This window comes from Plectropomus leopardus, chromosome 4, assembly GCF_026936395.1.
Source record: "Plectropomus leopardus strain MGB_pleo_1.0 chromosome 4, ASM2693639v1, whole genome shotgun sequence".
Classification (NCBI taxonomy): domain Eukaryota; kingdom Metazoa; phylum Chordata; class Actinopteri; order Perciformes; family Serranidae; genus Plectropomus; species Plectropomus leopardus.
In genome coordinates this window covers 31,028,741-31,048,340 of record NC_142179.1, presented here as the reverse complement: position 1 = coordinate 31,048,340, position 19,600 = coordinate 31,028,741, and the positions used below count along the sequence as shown (strand labels likewise).

The 19,600-nt window shown below is 44.0% G+C and overlaps 1 protein-coding gene across 2 annotated transcripts in view; it reads right to left on the bottom strand.

Moving 5' to 3' along the window:
* The window catches only part of fbrsl1 (fibrosin-like 1), a 312,051-nt gene that overhangs the window by 24,331 nt on the left and 268,120 nt on the right, over positions 1-19,600 (bottom strand). For both annotated transcript variants that reach the window (XM_042488366.2, XM_088077100.1), the window contains one exon: positions 16,676-16,724. The gene's annotated coding sequence lies outside the window, so the exon portion shown is untranslated. The remainder of the gene's footprint in view (positions 1-16,675; positions 16,725-19,600) is intronic.

Here is a 19,600-nt window from a genome sequence, read left to right as displayed (position 1 = left end):
CTTCATTGCTGTGAGGTATTCTGTCATAAAAAAAGGTGGGGTGATTTCAACAAAATGATTTTTGTATGAGAGGAACAGAAGGGCTGAGCAGTGTTGAATCATTGTGCTAATAATAAAATCATAGGAGAAATTTGCAATGGCTTGCTTTCCCTCACACTATTTAATCTGCCTCGAGCATCTCCAAGCTGGTAACGAGGGGAGCCAAGGCGACGTTTTTGCAAATCACTCAGAGATGTTAATGGGGGAGTGGACGAGGAGAAAGCTGGCCAAGATAGCTAAAGAGTGGGGACAGCTGGCACGTTTCAATTATTTCTCTCTGTCTCTTCGCTGCAGCTGACAAAAGGAGTGGATGGCAGCAGAATGGGGATGGGTGTTAAGCTGTAACACGTTTACAGTCAAAGCCCAGGCATAAATTGAGAACCTAATGTTCATTTCAGAGAGCTGGCAGCTCAAGCTGCGGGATGAGAATCAGTTTTTCCTGCGCGTATCTGATCCCAATTCAAACACCAGCCATATGGTGCAGGACACATATGCCATTCACCTCTCATGGCACATATGCCAGTGTTGTGGAAGGGAGGCAAATGACGAGGAGCATCTTTGAATTAGAGAGGAAAGAGAGGACAACAGAGGTCTAAATGTTGACTGTCCAAATCCTTTTGTGTCATATACGGTCCAGTGGTGCTCTAAAAGCGATGTTAAACCATCATTAACCCCTGGCTATAATGTACTGCAGAGACGCCTCGACACACACACACACACACACACACACACACACACACACACACACACACACACACACACACACACACACACACACACACACACACACACACACACACACACACACACACACACACACACACACACACACACACACACACGCTTCTCTGTTCGTCCCAGCGTCTCGATCAGGGCCCATCCCCCTGCAGAGCTGCTTCCTAGCAGAGCTCATGTGCTCTGTGACTGCCATCAGTCTCAGCTTCTTATGAACACAGCCAGGTCATCTAAGGTCAGTGCCACTGGGCTCTCCTAAATAAAAGGGTGGACATCTTGGAACTTTCAACAGAAAAGCTCAAGTCTAATGGCTCCTCTGACACGGCCCACCCTGCCAGATAGGAATTTGACCCCTTTCACTGTCACTGACCCATCACCGACCCTGGTGACCTTCTTAACCCGAGGCCGCTGTGGACAGACAGCCAACAGGCAGAGACAGGGAGGAGGCCATCTGAACTTTAAGGATGAATTTTGTGTTGAAAAGAACGGGAGCCTTCAGGAGTTATTTGTGCAATGCTGCAAGCACTAGCCTTATCATTTCATTAATTAGCATGACACGGCTGCCTGATGGACTTGAACGCCGCAGCGGCAGCTGTCTCAATTGATTACGGCGGTGGACGTGGTGCTGCAATTATCGAGGCGACTGGAGACAACGCCTGCCACTTCTAATAAAGGACTTAACTCCTGCTTCCCACATCACAGCACAGCGGTGGGAGGACAGTGGCAGCCTCCCTGTGTCTCCCATACCTTTAAGACCTTTTCAGAGTCTCTCCATGGGCTGCCGTGGAGCTCAGTGTGGGCTGTAGTTCTTGAGCAGCGTGTCAGCTTTACTTAAGCTCGCATAACGCCTGAACAGTATCACTTTGGTGCCCAACAGGAAAGCATCCTCTATTAGCCCACCAACTGGCTCACAATCCATGGAAAATGGAAGGAAAGGAAGTAGGAAAGACAGAGAGAGGGGGGGGGGGTGCTAGAGACACAAAAACAGGGGGGCTTTTGTCAGGAAGCATCAAGTCCGAGCAGAAATGGAGGGAGTAAGTGCTCAGCAATGTAAACAAAAGCAATGCTTTCCAGCCTCATTTCATGTATGAACATGCATGAAGCCCACATGCCTCTAAGTGGATATAATATTATCTTTCAGTGCCGTACTGATTACTTCTCAATGGAAGGGAAATGGCTGGGTGAAAATCCTTCAACAAATCCTAAGTGGCATGACAGTGGGCTGAAAGAGCCTGCATGTTTTTCTTTTCCTCCTCCTCCATCTCCATTTTCACTCCCCACTCAGAAAGCAAAGCAACAATTGGAAGTTGACAGCTCCTAACCATCGCCATACCTCATTCGCTGTTTTGACATATGCAGCCGTTGCTATTTAGTGCCATGAAAAGGGTAGAACAAACATCTTTGCCGACATATCATATTTCCTCAAGTGTTTTGCAGATGCAGTGGTATGTCGGTTTGAGCATTACAAGCTGTGGTTTAGACTAACTATTCACCTGCTTCATGCAAATACAGCAGCCGTTTTCATGATGTCAAATAATACCTACTGACAGCCAAGAATGCTGAGGCAGCTTGCTTTTCCAAGGCGGTGCTATTCTATAGGTGGCAACGGCCGCAAACAAATATCTCTTTATCAACGTCTGCCAGAGAAGTACATCGTCAATCAACCACTACGCTTCTTCTCCTGGTCATGTTTACATGTTGAAGCATCCTGTTATTACAGGCCAGGGATGCTGATCAACGCTTAGGGCTCTCAGTCATTCAAAAGATCACATTGTGCATCGCAGCATGTCACAGGAATTTTGCTGCATCGGCCAAATAAAAAATAAAGTAAGAACAGTCTATGTTGCCAACCAATTTGCAACCGCAGCAAACAAATACCATGTGTAACTTCCCCAACTCCAACCAAAAATACCTGCAATATGCATTTATATAATGTTTCGTGTAGATGATTCAGTCAATACAGAGAACGCTTTTCAGATCCACTGCCAAAAAACATTGGCTAATTAGGGATTTACAGAAGCAGTGTGTAAGATTTAGGGGGATTTAGTGGCATCTAGAAGTAAGGACAACAGATTGCAAACAGCTGAAACTTTCCCTGGTATGCAGATATAAACGTCTCCTTCTAAGGTAATAAAAACTAAACATTTTTTCCCAGTTCCAAAGTTTTTTTTGGGTGGGGGGGCGTTCCTTACCGCTGTGGGGGTTCAAGGACAGAAGGATGTCATTTGTTGTAAAGCCCTCTGAGGCTAATTGTGATTTCTGAGATTGGACTTTATGGATCACATTAAAATTAGAATTAAATTGAAATTACTATTGTTCAGCCCTCTGGGACATGCTTTGTAATTGGCCAACAATGAACTTTGACTTGACTGATCCGTAAAGCACTTTGGGTTGCCTTTGGGTATGAAGTGTGCTATGTAAATAAATTTGCCTTGCCTTGGGGCACCCATTAGCTCACCTGGTACAGCAGGCATCCCATGAACAAAAGGCTATGTCCTTGCTGCAGTGGCTGTGGGTTTGATTGCAACCCCAGTCCTTTGCTGCATGTCATGTCATGTCCCTCTCTCTCTTTTCTCTAAAGACTGTCCTTTTCAATAAAGCAAAAAGGCCCCAAAAAAATAATTGTTAAAGAAATGTATTGCCTTGCCTAAAGAAAAACTAAAGAAAACATACTTATTATATTATATTGTATTATACTATATATTTCCTCAGAATATTTCCCCACCTAAATCCTACACATCGTACTTTAGCTTATTATTATTAATTAATTAATTTGACAATAATCTTTTCATTGTCTCATTAATTGTTTTAAAAATTAAATAAATAAATAAATAAAAAATAGCGGAAAGTGCCCATAATAATTACACTGAGCAAAAGATCATATATTTTAGTCCAAACCCTAAAGAAATTTTCAACCAAGCAGTAAAAAACAAGAAAAACCTTAAAAATTGAGAAGCAAGAAGCAGGAAATGTCTGTAGCATTTCTGTCTGATAAGTGAATTAAATAGTTAATTATTAATCAAAATCAATGATTATTTTTTCAATCAGTTCATTAAATTGATTTATCAACTAATCATTTTAATAATGTTCACTTTAAATGCATGCTTATCAAAAACATTTTTTGGCCACTTATGATCTATCTGTGAATTTACCATATTATACAAACAGTAGCAACTGTCTGTGTAAATGATCTCAAGTGTATGTGGAATTTCCCCCACAGGGAGGGAGGATGCAATAGGGTAAGATCTTGGACTATTTGTCCAAAGATAGCACCCCAGTGTGCACTAAAGTGCTTGGGCTTAAGTTTCACATATCTGCGGGCCCCCAGGGAAACACACTGTCCGGCATAGACACACTGATGTAATCAATGCCTCTTCTATAGGAGGATCCTGCTGCTGAGCTGCTCCTGGGGTGCTGCTCGGTAATTAGGCTTACAGATGGAAACCCAGCAGCTGTTGAAGAGGAGACTGGAGCTGCCATTTTCCCCTGCTAATGGCGATACGCCAAAAGAGCCGTGTTTCTTATAAACTACAAGCCATTTTTCTGCAACATAAGAAAGCTTGCACAAGTTCTTTTTTTTTATTTCACGTCAAGGCTGATGACATACTTAGAGGACCGAGGTGGAGATGTCTGAAATAGCTCTCATACACAGCTTAGTTAGACAAACACACACACAAAGCCTCCTCCAAATCTCTCCCCTCCCTCTCCCACAACAACCGTGTTCTCCGCCATCGCAGCGAAAGAGTGACAATTGGAGGGTGTATCAGGTTCGCAAACATTGGCTGTCCTTTCTTGCACTCCATTCATCATTTTTGATTAGAGAGAGGGAGGATGACAGAGGAAGAGGGATAAAGTGACCCAGACTGGGGGAGAAAGAGAGAGAGAGGTTAGTTAATAAGGCAGAGGAGAGGGGAGAGGGAGCAGAGGGCAGGGAGTTGTGTCAGGTAAACTAATGGAGACAAGGCCTGGATCCTGACCTGTGGGGCTTCTGCTAACCTAAACCCACCACTGTCTTCCCCCATCTCCTCTGAGCCCGAGCCACACATACAGGCAAGAAGCAACACACACACACACACACACAGAGAAGGAAGAATCTGGCCATAGTGGACAAGGAACATTGACAACAGCCTGCACGTTTTCAGGGCTGCTATGAGCTGCCGCATTTCACTGTGGCGTACCGAGTGCGGCGAGCGAAGAATTGATTTGTTTGGAGTGTGAAGGCGGCGTGTCAGTTTGGGGAAATGTGTGAATGTGAGTATGTCTGTGAGGAGGAGGGAGTGGGGGGTGCACGGTGAAACAGGAGCGAAATTGGACTCAGAAACGAGCCAAATCGCTTGCGAGATGAAACAGACTACACCAGGAAAAAAAACACACACACAAAAAAAAAAAACAAGGCACAACACAAGGCCCAAGAAAAGTGTCGAGCAAGGCAGGCTGGCACCAAAGCAAAAAAACAGAAACAAAACAAAACAAACACACTTTTCTTTCTGCTCGACATATTTCAGACTGCAGATGACAAAACAACACTGAAAGAGTTAGAGGAATCAAGATCAAACCGCCAAGTGTGTCTGACTGTTTCATGAATCCGTGTCGAAGCGGAGGCTCCACACCACATCAAACCCTGTAAATTCTCCTGAAAGCCCCCTCTCTCCCTTTAGCAGCCAGCGCTTAGATTATTGTGTGCAGCTAAAAGGTAAGTGCTGGGAGTGTCACACTTGAGAGTGTGTTTTAAGCACCATAAAGTATCAAGACCCAGATGGCTCATCCTGCCTGAAATACATGTCCACTCTACCTCGACTCCAGTGGCACCTGCTACCCGGATTAGGTCAGTGCTACGCCAACCCAGCACACTAATACAGTGTGCCGCAGCTGATAAGGAGCCCAGGGCACTTCAGCACTTGCCCGGCACTTAACAGTTGATGAGTCAATACCTGTATCATTAGTGATAGCACTGGCTGTATATACGTACATCTTTTCCATAAACACAGGGAGCTGTGATTTTGATGTAATTTGTCACTGATATGATGCAACAGATGTGGTCTTTCTAAGGTCGATATCATTGCTGATAGTTTTGGACTGAGACTGAGGACAATTGGTTTTGGTTAAAATACCCAATATGTTTAGATATTACATTCTTGTAGGCCTGCACGATATGAGAGATATATGTGATAACATTGTTGAATATTGTGATATTACTTGTGATAAAAAAATGATACATTTACTCAGTGGACTCAGTTCTTGGCTCAGACCTGCACAGTACCTGTGCCACTTTGTCTCTCCTATATCCACAATACTGCCAGGTGGTAGAAAAGCTATTTTTTTTTGGCACCAGATCCTTTATGGTATATGCAGTTGGAATGAAATGGTAAACCATGGTAAAATTCCTGGCAGTTAGCATAACGTTTAAAAATGTAATTATTTTTCAATCTGTTTCATTACCATGTTGAAAAACTCAAAGTAAATTCTGTCCAGGATCAACCGAGGTTAGCATCAGTCTCCCAGTAAGTGTGCAGTAAGTGTGCTGCTGAGAGAGAGTGAAGGAGAGAGAGCGTGTGCAATGGTGACGCGTGACAGCGAGGACGCACCAACTGAGACAGAGACTATGAAGTTAAACATAGTAGTGAAATGTGTGTACAGTTAATGCTACAAGCCCTCAAGACTAAAGCAGAGATCCCGTATCTTGCTTGCCATCTGCTGATCAAAGTTAACAGTCGGAGAAGTTAGCTTCCCTTAAGGTGGACTGTTAAGGTGGACCAGCTATTCTCATTGGAGTGACAGTCTCAGCCAATCCTAAACAGATAATAGAGACATGTCTCTTCTGAGTTAAGAAGACAATTTTTGACCTCAAATCAAAATTGATTTGGCTGTTATTAGCAGTGCAGCAGTTATTTAGTGTTATATTATGTCGTTTTAGCATCAATGTCGGAAAATACCCCAAATGATGCCAAGCTAAGATTTAATTTCTGACCAATCAGATTATGAATAATGGCAAGGGCTCTGTTTGATTGGCCAAAGAGTTAGCAGCATGGTGTGAATCAGACAAAAATATTGACAATAAACAGAATATTATTTAACACATTGTCACTGTATTCAGAGCGTAATATCATAGTCGTTTGTGATTTGCTTATAACACAAGCTGACACCCTGATGACATTAAAAGCCATACATTTCGCAGCCCTCGCCCAAGTATTTAAAGATTTCACAAACCAAAAAAAGCATCAATATTTCCTGAAACACTGAACCCATTTAAAGAAGTAATAATGATGAATTGGTTATTTGAATTGGTTATTTGATAAAGTGCATTCATACATAATCAAAATGAAATGGCTTCTTAAAGGTCTGATGTGTAGGAATTAGTGGTATCTCGCCATGAGGTTGCAGAGCTGAAAATTCTCCTGTGTGCCAAGTGTGTAGGAGAATTAACTAGGAGACCCGTAATGCGAATGGCCCTATTTAGAGCCAGTGTTTGATTTGTAGATTCTGGGCTACTGCAGAACAACATGGCGGACTCTCTGAAAGATGCATATACAGATATAGACGGCCCATTACGGCCCTAAGGTGACAAAAAGGATTCTTAATTTCAGGTGATCATAAACTAATGAAGTTCTAAATATTATATACCATTTCTGCCAATAGATGCCCCTAAATCGTACAGACTAGACCTTAAAAAATAAAGTGCACAGCACTGATCAGTGCTATAACCTATTCCATATATAATCAGTCCATGTGCAGAGGTGGAAAGCACTAATCTCAACAAAAGACAAATACCAGCAAGACCATATATCAGTCTAACCCTGGTCGATACTGCTGATAGTGCTCTGTACACACTTCTCCATGGGTCATGTGGCATTGGAGCAATTCCTCTCTCTCCTTCCCAAAGCAAACAGCAGTGAAATCCCAGTCCTGCTGCTCACCCCTCCACACAGCAGCAGCATTAACCCAACAGCCAGGGAGGTTGGAGCCCATGCTCTGCTGAATGGGGTATTACAGCCAGTCAGAGGCCATTAGGGGCCCCGCCACCAGGGCCCAGTGCAGGGAATTCAACGATAGCCAAAAACAACAGCCAAACAGATGACCGCTTGAATATTGGAGGAGACCACACTGTGCATGTTCCTTTTTTTTTTAACCATCCCTGAAATGGCCAAAATGCAGGCCCCTGTGTCTCAGCGAATTACTGCCTGTGTGTTAACTAACACTGGGACGATTAATGGCGCTCGTGCCCGGTGACATAGAGAACGGAACACACGCCCTTTCTCAGCACTGCGTGTCGGGTTACTGCTTTCACCATGTGTTGAGTTCGTAATAGCTAGGCTCTATCACAAACCTCTCCAAACGCAGAGCTCTGTCAAACATACTGTACTAGTCCAAGCCTGCAGTATTGCCTCTAGACAGAGTGGCTGTGATAAGCCACTGACAGAAACATGGATGCTAATATGCTGCCACTGGGAAGGTATGAAGCTCAGACACACTGAACAAACAGTGCAAGAGGACCACCCATATGGAGATACTTGGAAAATACTTTATAAGGCAGGCTGATATTTCTGTTTGATTTGGGATCTTGTTCCATAAGTTCACCTCCTTTCTCCCCACAACCCTAACTGGCACGTTCTTCTAATGCATGGATGTCCTTGTCCGTCATGGAATCTGAAGCATTTTACATCCGCTCTGTTCCTGGCGATGGTTTTCCCATCTTTACAAGCCTGTGTGAACCGCTTCCCAAAATGTCCAATCCATTACAAGCGTGTTTGTAATATCCATCTAGGCTGACGACTGTCCCCTTGCCAGCGATTGTACATTATCCAAGCGTCGTGTTTGGCCACAATCGCCTACCATCTGGCTTTGTCAATGAGCGTTACAGCCTCATCTGCAAACAACATTGGCTCTGAACCGCTCAACACAGATGAGCTTAAAATGGGAACTGGGATCTTCAAACAAACACAGGGCGGGGGAAAAACCCACTCTCTCTGGCAGGAGGACTGCAGCTCGGAAGAAAGGATTAAAAACAAGAAAACCTGCAAGTGATCACAGGCGACACGCTTTACATTTCAGGCCTGACAGTAGTGATAAGACGCTGGTCATGTATTCTCCCAAGTAAACAATGAAAATGCCTTCCACACTGCGGTTGGCTGCTTCTCCGTTGGAGGAGGAGGATTAAGATTAGACAGAAGATGTGATGAGAGCTACCGCTCTCTAGAGTTATCCTTTCTAAATTCTTCTCTTCATCCCCTCAAAAAAAAAAAAAGAAAAAAAACAAGGAGCCTACATCCATTTAAGCCTATGGTGTTTCCCTGTTGAGATGGGAGTCAACCTGTGTTTTACAAGTTGGTCAGCTAACTGCAGGGCGTGCAGCTTATCTGCCAAAAAGCTTTTCCCTAGTCAGGGAGCCTCTGATTTTCTCACTCACTGGTGAAGCTTGAGCTCCCTTCACACAGCCAAGACCTTGGTTTATTGCGAAGCAGCTAGTTAACTTCACCACAGTACTGCAAAGAGCAGCTGGGTTTAGCTTTGCTGTCAATGGGATTTCTCTGCTTAAAATAGTCATTTATTGAATTATCTTTTCTCTGCGATGCCCACAAAGCTTAGCCAAAAAAAATCATCATATCTTAACCTTTTGTCTCGATGACAGTAATCCTTTAACCTGATTTCGATACTGAGAATTCCTCCTCCCTGCTGCTTGCTTGCAATTGATGGCTGCACAAATAGAAATGTCAGCTCAAGTGTAAGTGTCACCTCTGGGTCAGAGCTGCGGTATAAATTCACATGAGCTTTTTCAACGCTGCTGATGGTGTGGTAGCTGAGGTGTGGTATGTGAGGAGAATCATGTGCATGAAAAAGGCCAGGATGGCAGTAAGCTGTTATTTTATCATTTAACCTGAACTGAACAGACAGCAGTGAAAAGCCTCAGGGGAGCACTGGCCTCTGTTGTGTATAGAAGATAGCTTTGAGGCTGCACAGTTATGCTCAGTATGGAAGTGATGCAATATATTCACTTTGACTCGATCTTATACACTGTATGTGCCAACATGTTCTTAACAGGAAGGTGGGAAGCACAGCTCAGAGGTGACACAGCCCTGGCATTATACACTGAAGCCAAAATGCTGGTCATGCCCCTGACAACTTATCCTAAAAACTCCCTCATGGCCTTTAGTGATTTTGTAATTGCTCCCTCTCCACAGCTAAAGCTGAATCCATATTCGGTCAATGAACACAGAGCCACACAATGGAGCCTAATCACACAGCCTTCAATGTGACTCCCATTTTCTGTCACAATAGCTGATCACCACCCACAGGCTCGCTGACACGCATGACAGGCGCTGATAGGGCTGAGTGACAGGTGTCAAGCATCCTGACATGTAATGGCTAACATCGACAAGAGGGAGAAACACGCCGCATATCTAGCAGAGTTTCTGTTTCACGACTAAAGCTCAACGAGCCGAATACTCTAAACAGGGGCTTGGTTAATATTTCATGCACACAAGGCTCTCTGCACACAGCAGTCACTTTTCTAATGGACATAATAGTGCTCTAAAGGGGCCACAGAGTGCACACAGGGATGGCATGACATATCAGCAAGGGTTTCACAAGCCAGCTAATTGCCGTGCACAGAAAATCAGGAGTGTCTTTGAAAACAGGCGGCTGGTAAGAGGAGGTGCAGTTTGACATCACTTCCTGAATCACACAAAACCAAACAATTTCCTTCAGTCAGCTTTACAAGGTGCCAGGCCATCCAGGGTTTGTGGGTAATGTGGCTCAGTCCCTTTGACTGCCTGCCACTCTACATAAATAGTACATGACGACGTAATCATAATTTAAAACGCTATAAATATTGAAGAAGAATTAAAATAATTTATGGAACGCCGCGGTGTAAATGGATGTGTGTATGTGTGTGTGGGAGTGTTTTGTCTCCATTCGCTCCGCTCTCTCAGTGTGTGCTGAAACGATGGGCAGCGGCGGTGCAAGCTGGGAATTCTGTAATTGCTTTTTCTGTCCCTGAAGCAGGCCTTCCTGCCTTAAATCAAAAAAGGCAATCTCTGTCAGTAATGGCTCAATTAATAATTAAACACGTGTCTTATCTCCACCGAGCTCCCCCTATTTATTTTCATCTCTCCGACAGGGATGGCTGCACAAACAGCATTAGCACTATCAATAAAGGGAGCATTAATATCAGCCCCTTTCTCCAAAAACAAATCACCCAGCTCATAAACCGTCCTATGTCTGCGAACAGTAATAACCCAAAGATTAATAAAGAAACAAGCCGTTTTCTTTGGTTTTCTCCAGTTTCTACCAAGTAGTTCCATCCCTGAGCTGAGAGTGTTAGCTAACCCATCTGCCTCCTGTATTCTGCAAGGAGTTTGTACCTTTTTAATATTTAAATTAAATCAGGGGAACACATGAGCTGCTGTTCAAGCTCAGTAGCAAGTGAGGTGGCGTTAGAGGCAAGAGGAATGGTTTCTTTTATGCATCCAAAAGCTCTCTTTTGCACAAAGTGTGACTGCCACATATGAGTGCCCAAACCCCAAAACACCAGACCGTAAGTGCTATGTCAATACAGTAACACTGGTCCTCTTGATAAAGAAAGCATGTCCTGCGAGCTGCCTGGACTTTGTCAAACAAATCACAGCAGGTACTGGAGGTGAGCTTCACCAGGCTTAGATTCCACAGCGGTGATGGCCGCTTTCAATTCCAGCGTTTGCTAATCTGGCTGTGCGAAGCCTCTGCAGCCCGTGTGTTTTTCCAACAACATGTCTGCCCTCCAGTCATCCAGCCAGCCAGCCACACTCTCCATCTACCTCCACTCAATCCCGATTCAACGGCGGCGAAAAGCTGATTAGTTGGTCAGGGGGTCAACCTCCATTCATTATTTAATGGGTGAGAGGCTGCAAACAGTCGGGCCGGCTGCCGAGGTTAGTGATACATTACACCGACCTGGCGAGAGGAGAGCTGCCCGGCCGAATACAAACATGCTTTCTCATCTACTTCACTATGCCTGAGATGCCCTCAATCCCCCCTGCCCCTGACCTTGCCACTCTCTCTCCAATCACCATCCGTCCTCCGTTCTCTCGCATTCAGAATCCAGCAGGTGGGACTGTGTTTCACTCTCCTGTAAGCTCACATTGCAGGAGCAGGCTTGTAGCTATGGTTGGCCCAGGTAACAGAGGAAGAGGTGGAGGAGGTGGAGGGGGGGGCATAGCTTTTTTATTGACATGCAGCAAACAGCAGTGGCGGAACAAAGGCCACTCAGCACCTATTGAGAGAGCGGTCCTGCAGACAGGGTGGTTGATTAGCGATTCGACACGGGGACCCTGGACTGTGTAGCACATAATGAGAGCTTAGGGAGCGAGCCATGAGCCGATGGGGGAAGGCGGTACGGCGGAGGCGGGCTGAGGATGGAAGAGGGGAGAGGCGGGGTTCTACCATAAGGAATTGATTTCCCACAATAGAAGATTGATATATGAGTAAAAGGGCTCTAAAGGAAAAAAAAGCAAAGGGTATGGGCAGATCCTAAATCCTTAAGCTACAGCATTGGTAATGTGTTTATATGTAAACAGTTAGAGGATAAGCCCTAAATCCACTGCCAAGCTAAATGGTTTATGCATCTTTTTTTGTTTGTTTACTTCTGTCAATTAAGCAAATTGGTCCAACATCCCTGACGAGCAGGAGATCTAAAGTGACTGGATTTTGCATTCGTGTCCAAAAGCTTCCATCTCCCTGAACAGCGCAATAACCCCGTCTTCACCTTCCACGCGGCCTCAGAGAGATGTTAACAGAGTCAGATGTGCATGATGGCAGTTCTGTGTGTGTGTGTGTGTGTGTGTGTGTCTGTGTGCTTTTTTTCTTCGTCTGCACGCTCTCTCCTTCCTTTGTTCCACTGGTCTAATCCAGTATGTGTGGGCCGGTAAGTTTAATGGAAACAATTTATTAAGTCCGGCTTAAAATGCCATCTGCAGCTAAGCCTCCCAAAGCCGCTAAGCTCCTGGTTTCGCCCCGGAGCTTGCTGTGTTCACGCTTACTGTAATGCTCTGTTTAAAATGAGCACAACGGGTCAAAATTAATCAGGATTACAAGGGCACAAATCCACTTCAGAAATGGGTTTTCTACCAATCTTTCTCCCGCTATCCCAAGATGCCCCAGGTTTGTCTGGTGGACCGCACACTGCTCAGGTTTACCCTCACACTGTGGCAGGTAGCAGCAAGCTAGGACAACAACGAAGCAGGAGAAGACGTTGCAGAGTCTATACCTTGGCTCTAAAACTCACAACATTCAACACAGTCGCTGCAGATTCCGAAATGTTCTTCTAAGATATTTCTAGCAGTTGACAGCTAGGTGATAACTCCCCACCACTTCCATAAGCACAGCATTGTGAAATCTTATAAGAAACAGGGAACTGTTTATCTGTGCTCTGTGGAGGTGCCCTGTACATGCTCAGCTGCTACATTTAGCTTCCCATTCGCCTTCAAGCAAGTGACAACGGTAAACTCTGACCTGCGATTCAATAAGAGTATCCCTGAGTGGAGCACAAGTCTTCACAGCGCTTTTACTTAAACATGCCATCCTCCAGGAAATCAATAATTTGCAGGAGGTTTAGGACAGGAAATAAACAAAAACCAATAACTGTTAGATAATGCTTGGCCTTTGCTGTACCTTCCTACCTCTAAAACACCAACACAGACAGACATTCAGCAGAACTTGTGCTAGCTCTTGGGTAACAACATCCAAAGGCAAATGCACAGTGTGTGCTGTGTTATTACTATTAGCTTCTATTATCGGTACTGTTAGTGATGCAGAGAAGACCAAAAGTAAATACGAGGGAAAGAAGGCAAGGGTGTCTGGGTTTTGCCCAAAACCATGTTCTGTGTGCATAATTACAGCGCTCTGCCTTGGCTGATTACTATGTTGGTCTTTCCTCTCCACTATTAACCCTGAACCGTTTCATTAACATGACAGACTGCGGGCCTGTGTGCAATTTGGACTTAACCTCAACTGTTTGTACCCGTAACTGCTCACCAAAATAAAGCTCGGGAAAGGAGCAGTGTTGAAAGACAAGGAAGAGTTAAAAGAAACAACACTCATTACCTAGAGAAATGTACAAGCCAAACATCATCACGGCATTATATATTTATGTGTGCCATAATGTTTGTGTGTGTATGTGTGTGTGTGTGTGCATCTGTCGGAGTGTCTCCCAGCCAACAGCTCGACAGGCCTGGTGATCAGAGGAAAGCAGGCTTTTCATTGGTCCCACAGGACTGTGAGCGAGACCGGTAATGGGACACATACGCCGCATTCTAAACCAGAGGAAAACAGCCTGTGGGCTGCTTTGTATTACACACACACATTATACACACACACACAGAAAAACCAGTCTAGGCCAAAAACAAACACTGTCCTAGAATCCATTACAGCTCAAAACAACAACATTGGAATGGGAGAAGAGAGCCGGCTGGTGGCAGCTCTGCAATTGTAGCGTGATAACATCGTCACCAAATCACTTCATCAAACCGCTGATTTCTTTGCTGCCTCACCCTGTCTAACCCCTAATTCTAATCTGGTGCCCTTCTTTCACATTACCCAAACAGGATCTGCTTGATCTGTGTGACAATCAAGAGAGGCTCTGATTGGATTGTCTGGATGTAATTCCAGGGTCCTAATCCTCAGCCCTGTGCGCACATTAGCAAGATCCACAGAGCCCTCTGTTCGCCAGCTGACATGGACGCAGTGTTTGACTGCGTGCATGTGTGTAAAAGACAACAGCCGCGTATGTGCCTGGAGTAGCTGTTCTTCACAGCAGAGCGTGTTTATATGCAGCCATGTTGTGTACGGGCATGCGGGGAAAATAAGTCAACACCCTGACAGCTGACAACAGCAGTAGTCCAGCAGCCCGGTGGAGAATAGATGGAGTTGGACGCGGTCTAGTTGTTTTCTAAACCATGCAAGTCTGGAAGTCATTGTCATTGTGAACGCTGGTTTCACGAGGCCGACGCTGGTCACAGGTCATCTACATCACACAGCCGAAAGGCCTGGTTTCTCTCCCCCTTGTCAGCCGTGCTTTTCCACTTAGCAGTCAAAGCTACTGCGCTCAGCCAAGCAACACCTTCAGAGGTTGTTGAGAGGGAGTCTAGCTTTTACAGCGGGTGTCCTGATGTGGAGGTGAATAAAACGGTGGGCAATTAATTGGATTTTATTTTCTATTGTGATATTAGCTTCTGACCATTATGAAGACAGAAGATATCAGAGATAAAATAATTATTGCGCAGCATCCCATTCGGCAGTGTTGCTCTCTTTTTGTCTTGTAGACGACTCCAACCAAAAAGTGTCCCACAGTCCCAGTGATGGAATTTTTGTTTTTAATCAGGACTAGAATGATAAAAAAATGCATTTTCGGAGGGTCGCTAGATGGAAGGCAGACCTTGCCAACAAAGTCATGATACAACAGCGATTAAACCAAAACATCAATCAATGATGACCACAATCACGATGTAGAATTACAAGTGAGTACACAATCCAAGAGTGCCCAAACATCACAAAGCAGTGGACACAAAGTTCTTACAGCAAAAGTCATATTAGATTTAAGACATTTTAATGCTGACTTTTTTAATGCCATGAATTAAATTTAGGACCAATCTTACCATTACCAAAATTACAGGAAAAAAATCTGGAATCAACATAATTTGGTGAGGGTAAGGACTATATTTGTTTACTGTAACAACCCTGCAGTTATAATGACATGCCAAAGCAATGGTGGGATTTTACATTCTGGTGTCACCGGCAGCCTAACCAACAAAATGTATTGCAGAGGAGACAAAGACAAAGATAAGGACAAACTCTATCCTCTCTCTCTCTGTTCAGAAGTGCGTAGATCAACATTAAGACCAAGACTGTAAACAAACTGGTTGACAGCCTTTTGACAAGTAAAAGATAATGATATTTATCCCTATCACACTAATATATTATTTATGTACAGTTAATTTTAACATGAGCGCTACAGTAAAAAGATAGGCATGATTCAAATATATCAATGTGACATCCCAGTTGAAATTTTTACCAGTCCAGTTGAGGAAAGGCTGATCTGTTTGTCCAGTCTGTCCCGCAGACATCACCCCCTCCTAAACCTTCCTCATATGGCCATAGTTTACACTGTTCTGCACTTCCACCTCCTTCACCCTCTGCTTGTGTTAATGGCCCTGCTTCCTGGTTCCTGCCCTGGGGGAACGTGGTCTGCATGCTGCTATCTGTCACTGGTAGCCCCCCCCCCACATCCACAACTTGACACCTTTCTCCCTGCTCTGACCTAGCAAGCATCAGTGCATTTAGTGAATATGCAGAACAGGTGCAGCCGCCATTCTGTGCCCACATGGTATACACCATCACATGTATGTGGTCGCACGCACAACCACATGAGATCATGCATGAACATGCAAAAGCAAAGGCTTTATAATCCACATATGTCCATATGTTAAAGCATACACACACACACACACACACACACACACACACACAGTTTGTGTTGTCTGGGGGGCTGACAAAGCTCTTTCTCTCTCTTTCCTTTGGCATCCATTATGGCCCAGGCCTGCTGTCAGAGAGCTTGTATTGCCTGAGGGAAGTTCCCATTTGTGGGAGCATGTGGCAGGGAGGCTCTAAATCCCCTCTAATGAACCAATATGTAGGAGGGCTAAGCCTTTGGCGGGGTCGTCCAAGAAACGCCACTCTGCACTCAGGCAAAAATGTATGCATATGTAGTCACCAGACCTTGTTTATGTCTGCTGACATTTAAATCTGAATGGGCGCTGCAGGATTAGAGCAGAGGAGATTTGGACTCGTTTGTAAACCCAGTTGTTGTTATGAGTGTGAATGAGGCCGAAGAGGAAATACTGAACTGGGGATGGAGAAAACAGTGAGTTCTTACCTTTGGGTGTGGTGGGGGAAAAGAGCTTCTCCGATCCTACATCAGACACCTGAAAAAACAAAAAGGCAGATCTTTAGTGGGTTGTCAGCTGATCTGAATCAGCAGCAAAGTTCGGTCATTCTGATATATATAAAAAAGGATTCATATTATTCATAAAAACTAATGCAAGCACTGACAAATTTTATGTCTGCCTGGTAAAAGGCTTATTCAGCCATAAATGTGGCCACAAGTGCCTGGAGGAAAAAGTCCAGCTGCCATATAAAGCATTAAACAGTCAATCAAAATACTCCAATCAGCCAAAGAGAGGAGCTTCCTGTGTACACGCAGGTCCATGTCTGGCTTTTTTCCTGTTGAGGTAACATTAGGTGGCACTGTTGTGCCACCTGAAAACCCTTCAAAAGAAACACTGTCAAAGATGGAGGAAGTCAGTACGATGGCTATGCAGCATTAGAGCACAAAGGCTTCTGCACACACGCTGCTGCTCCGAAATCACATTTTGTTCTGCAATATCTTTGAATGGAATAAGATATCTCATGAATAGAATGTGGTTCTACTCTAAAAGCAATATCCTTATTTCACCATTTCAATATCAAAGACAATATCAGGTGATATTGGAAGTAAACAGATGATCTGTCAACAACATGAGCATTTATTTTGTCAAAAACAGTTGTTACTGATTTGGCAGATGTGACTGACAGTGAGCAGTGGACACCTGGTGGACTTGAGGGTGAAAGGCATCTTACTATGAAGTGATAGTGGAGACTTCTAGACTAAACACGGCGAGGTATTTTCCTCTCTCTGCTTTAGATGGATATGTAGATTCTGGCAAGCATCACCTAAATCAAAACACACCATACACATTTACACATGTTCACTGGCCAGACGGGAAATGTTTAAACACTTTGACCGAAAAAACTGTAAATCCACACAAAACCTGGTATTGTGCAAAATACCGAAAGCGGAAAAATCTGTGTGCTTGGAAGATAATATTAACAATGAAAATCCTCCTCAGCCTGTAATATCAGCCCATATAGGGGTTTTGTTTAAAGCCAAGATTTCCCTTTGCTTCAGATCCTCTCATCTGGGTTCTGCACACTTGTAAAAGCTGCAAGAGCTGAACATATGTTCCAACCAAAGGGCCCGAGTGTCCTTAACTGCCATGCTTGTATTTTATGCGGCACAAAGGGAGCATATGTAAAGAATGAACAGTGAATCAGAGTGAGTGCAAGAGCGACAGAGACAAAAAGAGAAAGCAAATCATTTTGTAAACACAGATGGCTGTCCTTGGCATCCGTGTTAGTTCTTCACAAGTGTTTTGAGGACGTCCTCTTCTTTCCAAGACCTCCCAATTTCTCCTTTGCTGCCACTGTGTTACCGTTCTCCACAGTGTTTGTCTGTCTGTGCTTGATGTCTCATCTCAGCACTAACCACAACAGTGCCAAGGGAATGCACTGATTCTCTCAACAATTTGCTTTATTCACACGGCAGCCATATAAAATCCAAGTCGAAGCCGTAAGGAATATATAGAATAGAAATATAGAAAAAAACCCATAATTAAGGAAATTAAGGAAAAATATTTGCCAGCAACTACACTGTGAGGTAAACAAATAACAGCGATGCACAACATTAGCAAGTCAGTTGCTTAAGGAACTGTTTAACCTAAAATAAAAAAACAAACATATTTTTCCTCTTATCTGCGGTGCTTTTTATCACTTTAGACTGTTTTGGTCTGAGCTGCAGATATCAGCCGAAGAAATGCTATCTCTCCAACATAATGGAACTAGATGGAACTCGGCTTGTGGCGCTCAAAGTGCCAAAAAATACATTTAGGAAATTTAACAGCTCCCTCTCTCTTTCCAGATAGCATGGCCTGGTTACTCAGGATAATCCACTGACCTTGTTGTCAGTAGTTTCATGTAGGAACTATTTTCTTTCTAAAGAACTACACCCGCTAATTGTGTCAATGTGCAGAATAAAGCGAGCATCTCTTGCTAGGTCACCTATCACCACCTAGCTAGCTAACGTTACAGCTCAGCTGAGAAAGAAGCCATTAATGTTTACATCTCACACTGCCACAAGCACGGGCCTCTTGTCCATGAGTAGATGCACGCTTTCTTCTGCGCAGTGATACAGTTGCAGGTGTAGTTCAGTTGAAAGATTATAGTTTCTACTGGAAACTGCTCAATAGCTCTATGGATTATCTTGGGTAACTGGGTAAAGATTTCTGTAAACAGACATAGCTGTTGAGATTTTGTATTTGCAATGTATTTTGGCACTTTTTTGGCATCAAAAGCCAAGTGTCATCTAGTTCCATTATATTGGAAAGAAGACAGTCATCTCTACAGCCAATAGCTCCAACGCTGTGCAACTCACATCAAAACCTCTATGGACAAACAGAACTGGTAAGTGGTAAAATATGTAGTTTTGATTTTGTGGTGAACTGTTTCTTTAAAAGCTTTGGATTATACAATTGTTCTAAGAGTCAGCATTAACAGACTTTGAGATAAGAAAATAGAATCATGCAAACATTACGCTTGATATCATTAGATAGTAGTGTAATGTCCAAGAACAGCTGCAACAGTGTTAGTTATGACAGTAGTTCAATAGCCTGATGCAAACGTCAGAGGAAGTCAATAACACCTCTTTATTTTTATCTTGATAAGCAAAACATTTAAGGGAGGGCGAACACTCAGCTGAACAGAGATGTTTTCCTGTTTCCTCTTACAGTAGACGAGGCAAAAGACTATAGAGGAAAGACAGAGTGTTGTGCATTGCCCTCTTTCAGTCTCCCAGAACCGGGGCGCCAGGCTACAACACAGGCTCTTTGTTAGCTTTGGACGACATTAAACGCTCCAGTACCAAGCCTCAGCACTGCAGCAGCACAACCTCAGCCTTGAATCATGGCCCCAGAGGCCCTAGAAGAAA